The following is a 6,000-nucleotide window of genomic DNA, read 5'->3' as shown; positions in this document are numbered from 1 at the left end:
AAAAAGGGTAAAAAGGGTTGAAAGTGTTAATATTGGAACAATTGGTTTCAACAGTTAGTTTAAAGTGGCAAATAATGGGCATGACAAATCATGAATACATTTAAATTGGCAAAAATAAGCATGACATATGGTGAAAAGTGGTTAAAAATGACATTAATGGGTCAACATATGCAACATTAGATGGGGAAAGTGGTGGAAAGTGTTTATAAGTGTTGAAAATGTCTTAAAAGTGGAAAAAAATTGCAGAAATAGCATTGAAATTTAATGGACAAGTGGCAGCAATGGGAGTAATGTAGCAAAAACGCATTAAAAGGAGTAAAAATAAGGTTAAAAAAGTGATAAAAACAGGTTAAAATATGGTAAGTTTGGTGTAGTTGCAGAAAAAGGGTAAAAATTAGCAAAAATGGGCTCAAATTATTTAAAAAATATTCTTAGTTTCTTGAAGGCATATGGCGACCCCATCCCTGTGTCTCACGACCCAAATGGGTCAGGCTGCTCCTCTCTGTAGTTTATTTCCGAATAATCTGAAAATGAAACACTTGAACCGTTGCTTTACCACAAACTGCTGATATGGTGCATCATAATGTGTGCTCATTAAGATCAGTGAAAGTAAGCCACCAATATCTGTGGGAAAATACCTTAACGATCCTATCGCAGCAGGTGCAACAAAACCAAATGTGGCGAAGAAAAAGTCGAGCATGCACCTACCTACGTGATCTAATCAGATTGAAAAGTGTCAGAAATGGATTGTGGGTAAATTCTACCAACAAATGCACCTATTTGAGAAAGTATGTGGCCTGTTTTTTGCAATCTCAAAAGGGGCTACATAAATGTATGTGATTTTTAATGGGAATTTTGCTAACATGAGTATGAATAAACATTTATTTGTATTTATCTGACCAAAAACATTGGCAGTTGTGTGAGGATTAACAAGGTCAGATATGTACAAAGGGGGGCTTCACAGTGTTGCATCATAATGTAAAAAAAAATTAAATGTGTTATTTTGTATGTTAGTATGTTTTCTGACCTCCTGAGCCAAACTACTTTACATCTAGTATGGGGCGCCGATTGTAAAGCTGAACATGTTAAAACAAACAGCAACATTTAGCAACAAACCACATTTAGAAAACATATGTGAATTTTTTTCACGTTACTTTTACCAGATTTACAGCAATATTTGTGAAATGTTTCCTCATAAAAATATGTCAAAGTTAAATGTAAATGTTAAATCCTAATGTTAAATATAACATCACATTGTTAATTCCACATGTCTCGGGTGAAACTAAACTTTAGCTAATATGCAAATTCACCGGATGCGTTTATTTTGGTACTCCCGGTGCATTTGCATACGAGCAAAATATTTAGTTTCACTAGTGACATTTAGATTTAACATTTAGATTTAGATTTAACATTTAAGGTTTAAATTTAACATTCAGATTCACCATTGACATTGTATTTTTACGAGAAAATCACTAATTTCACAAATATTGCTATACATCTGGTCAAAAGTAAAAAAAAAAAAAAAGTTAGATGTTTTTTAAATGTGGTTTGTTGCTAAATGTTTATTTTAGCATGCACACCTTTACAATCGGCGCCCCATATCTAAAGAACATAAACTCACCAATGAAACTGATCTGATAGGATTTAAAGCAGGTGATGGCATCCACATTTGCATTTCAGGAGATAAAAAGCGTGTAAACATTTGACAATATTAAGACAATAATATAAGCTCCAGCAAATACTTTTTGTCTTCTTTTTGAATAATATATGAAGGTTTCATTTATTCAGACAACTGTTTTTCAGGAAATTTACTTTGATCTCCTGGCATGTTTTGACTGTCAACTGCCAGTCTTCTTCAGAGGTGTCTGCTGATCGCTTTGATGTTTCCTTGACCTCCGCACAATAGTTCTGGTTTTTTTGTCTAAATTTCCTGATAAACAGTTTTCTGAATCAATGAGATCTTAACATATTAATAATTAAGCTTGCATCATTAAAAATATCAAAATGGAACAAAAAATGTATTGAGGCTACAACCTAAATTATAGAAAGAACGGAAGACATAGGATTGCTTAATGATCAGCTCAGTTGTCTGTATATATAGTAAAATAATACAGTATATAGGGTTTTTTTCTAGCCTGTGGGAATATTCCTGTACAGGAATAGCAATAAAAAATGACCTGCAGGCTATTGGACTTGATGTGAATGTGCCAAGTTTTCTGTGAAAAAGCAACAACATTTACATGCGAATGATTTGAACAGTTAAAACTGTTAAAATAGCTTGAGGGCAATCCCACTGTTTTTCTCACTTTAAGAAGGAAAACACGTATATCACAGACAGGACTGACTTTTCTTCACCTTGGTTCATTAAGGAAGGCTCAGTAACAAATTATCTAAAGAGTTTGTTTAATGGAAAAGCAAACCAATAAAAAATAGGCCTAGTGAGGAGTTAAACTCAAAGGATGCACAACAATGGGATGCTAATACTGTCATATAAATCAGTCTTAAAAAAAAAGCCTTAAACTTACAAATAAGGTCCTTTTTAGGCTCTTAAATACTGTGAGTGTGGTTCATTGGACCAGATTATCTGATTATTACTACGTTGTTTTACCTTTGTGTAAACATGAAAATTGTGACGTCTTATTGACTTTTTTCTTCTTTGAGTGCTGTTTTGTAATGTGCTTTTATTGTAATTTCATGTCCCATTCTTTGTTTTATTGCAATGTTTTTCTTGTAGCTTTTCTTAGGACTGCATACGCAAATTATCATTCTTGCTATAACCCATCATATTTCCAACAATTTCATAGTAAATAGATGTCACTATAAAATAAACAATAAACAAATGATGTATGAAGAACTATATCACATGTGTCAAACTCAAGGCCCGGGGGCCAAATTTGGTCCTTTAGACCATTCATATCAGGCCGCAGAAAAAAATTAAAAAAAACAAAAAATACGTACATTTTCTGTTTTTTAGTTGCTGTTAGCTACCAATAAACGTATTGACTAGGCCACTGGGAGTGAGGCCCAATGCCAAGGCAGGCTGACTTGATAATACTGTATCATGTTTTTCTGCAGTCAGTGCCTTCTCCTCAGTTCCTGATCTGTGCTTCACGGATCAACTAGTCTGAGATACTCTGATGTTCTCTCTCTCTATCCTGTTCTGTTGGTCCTTCTGTCCACTAACCCCAACCAGTCACAGCAGATGGCTGCGACCTCTGAACCTGGTTCTGCTGGAGATTTCTACCAGTTAAAAGGGAGTTTTTTCTTCCCACTGTCGTTAAATGCTTGTTCATGTGGATCATGTTCGGTTTTTTTTTTTTTATTATTATGAATTCTATATTTTGATAAGCGCATTGAGATGACTTTGTTGTAAATTGCGCTACACAAATAAAGTTGAATTGAATTGAATTGAAAAAATTATTGTGTGAAATACCAAATAAATCAACTGGATAGATAGGATAGAGAGATAGAACATCAGAATGTCTCAGACTATTTGTGAACCACAGATCAGGAACTGCCATCATCAGCTTCACGACACCTGAAACAGAAGAAAGAGAAGGGCGAGGAGAAGGCACTGACTGCAGAAAAACATAACACTCAATTAGCAGGTCTGCCTGCATGGATTTGGGCATTGTTCCTAGTGGTTAGGTTAACGTCTAGCTGCATGGTAACCAGGTGGTGTGTAATGGCAAAGGGTAGCTTTAATGGGCAAAATGTGGCAAACAATAGTGAAAAAGGGCAAAAATGTGGAACAAAAAGAGGCAAAATTGACGGAAAAAAGGAAACAAGTGGTATTTTTTGGGCAAAAAGTAGCTTATTTGGATGAAAAGCGACCAAAAAAATTAGGAAAGGATGCAAATTGGATAAAAGTGTCAAAAAGAACTTGCAAAAATTGACAAAAAATAGGGAAAGGTTGCTGAAAAAAGTGCATAACTTTTTGAAAAGGGGTAAAATTGGGAAAAAGGAAGTAGCAAAATGGCAAAAGGAAATAATTAAAAGGGGATAAAAAGTTTTCCCTTTTTGAGGTTTTCTAGGGAATAATAATTAAAATGAAGACATAAAGTGATAAAGAGCCATATGTTAAGCATCACTGACTTAATAAAGGCTTCTTTATGGTGTCCACTGATAATGTAGTGGGATGGTCTGGACACAAAATGCCAGGACTATATTTTGGTCCCAGTCCACTCCTGGTGCGTACATCTGACATGGAGCGACGTTGGAGGTACTAGAGCCCGCAGTGTGTGCGCATCATTAATCACGCCCCCGGCCTTAACCCACAGTGGCAAATTTGTTTTAGTTTTAATTTTGTAGAGAAACAGTCGCAACATAATCGGTGGGCCAATAATATTGCTCATCACTAATCACGATAGATTAGGTGGCAAAGTTAAAGTAATAAGGGGTCCATCACTGGTACACGTGGCAGTGAATTGATCTATGAGTGGATTTATGGTCTAAAGGTGTGCGACAAGGCAGAGAATAATCAGCTGTACTCGTGTGCATTACTGTTATAGTACATGTAGAGTATTAGTGTCACAAGTAAAACACAACAAGACATTTGGACAAGTAAATACACAGCATTATTTTACATGTTTTGTGTAACAGCTCAACAATGACCTCACAGATGTCCTGTGTCAGGAATCCCAAAGCCTTGAGCACGGTTTATCTTTGAATGCAGACCTTCGACAGTTGAACCTAAAACGACATAAGGGCTGATTCACAACCTACAACCCCATCCCTGACCCAGAGCACAGGAAGCCAAGACTCATAAAAGTCATTAAAAGCCCTCCCAACAACCTCCTCGACACGTCTGGTGCTAAAAGGACCCTTAAAACGCAACAATGTGGGCCTCCCCCAAAAATCTCTGAAGTGTTTGGGGAGAGACTGCAGACATCTGCTTCCAAACTGGACCTGAGTTCCTCCTCCTGAAGCCGCCTGTTGTCAGAGCAGCTGTTGGAGCACATCCATCCACACAATCACAGCAGACAGTGGGAGTCATGAACTCATAAACTAAGACACAAGTCAAATAAAATGGATGTGGCTGTTCATGTTATCCTCTTGAATTCATTTATAACTAGAATATATAAACGAGAATGCAGGTACTGTCCCGCGTTGGACTGAATTAGCTTAGCATTAGCATAGCATTAATGTAGCATTAGCTAGCTTTTACATTACCCTAGCGATATCCTAGCATTAGCCTAACATTAGCATGAACCTAGCATTCACACTAACCTAGCAATACCATTAGACTGGCATTAGCACTAACCTATCATTACTAGCATTAACCTAACATTAGCACTAACCAAACATTAGCATTAACCTAGCATTAGCACTTGTCTAGCTATAGCATTAACTTAAAATTAACATTAGCCCAGTAATAGCATTAGCCCAGCATTAGCATTAACCTAACAATAGCATTAACCTACCATTAGCATTAGTCTAGCATTGGCATTCACCTAGCAATAGCATTATCTTAACATTAGCACGAACCTAGCATTAGCAATAACTTAGCATTAGCATTACTCAAGCATTTGAATTAACCTAGCATTAGCATCTGCCTAGCAATGGCATTATCCTATCATTATCACTAACCTAGCATTAGCATTAACCTAGCAATAACATTGACCTAGCATTATCACTAACATAGCACTAGCACTAACTTAGCATTAGCCTAGCAAAAGCATTAACTTAGCAATAGCTTAACATTAGAAATAATGTTGAAAAAGGTTGAAAAGGCTGAAAAAGTTTAAATAAGTTGAACATATTAGCTGAACATGTTAAAGGTTGAATGGTTTGCAAAGACTTTAAGGTAAAAACTGGAGCATCTCCAGCTTAACAAGCTGTCCGCTCTAAAAATGAGATCAGAGCTGAAACTCAGTGCAGTTTAAAAAAATGTAATAACTAAAAAATTACAAGCTTAAATCTTGAACTATTTGTCAAAATCAGACAGAAAGTGTAGGAGGAGGTAACACAGACTTTAGTGACTAACCCTAACCCTGCATC

Source organism: Gouania willdenowi, chromosome 17 (assembly GCF_900634775.1).
Source record: "Gouania willdenowi chromosome 17, fGouWil2.1, whole genome shotgun sequence".
Classification (NCBI taxonomy): domain Eukaryota; kingdom Metazoa; phylum Chordata; class Actinopteri; order Blenniiformes; family Gobiesocidae; genus Gouania; species Gouania willdenowi.
This window is presented reverse-complemented; position numbering follows the sequence as displayed.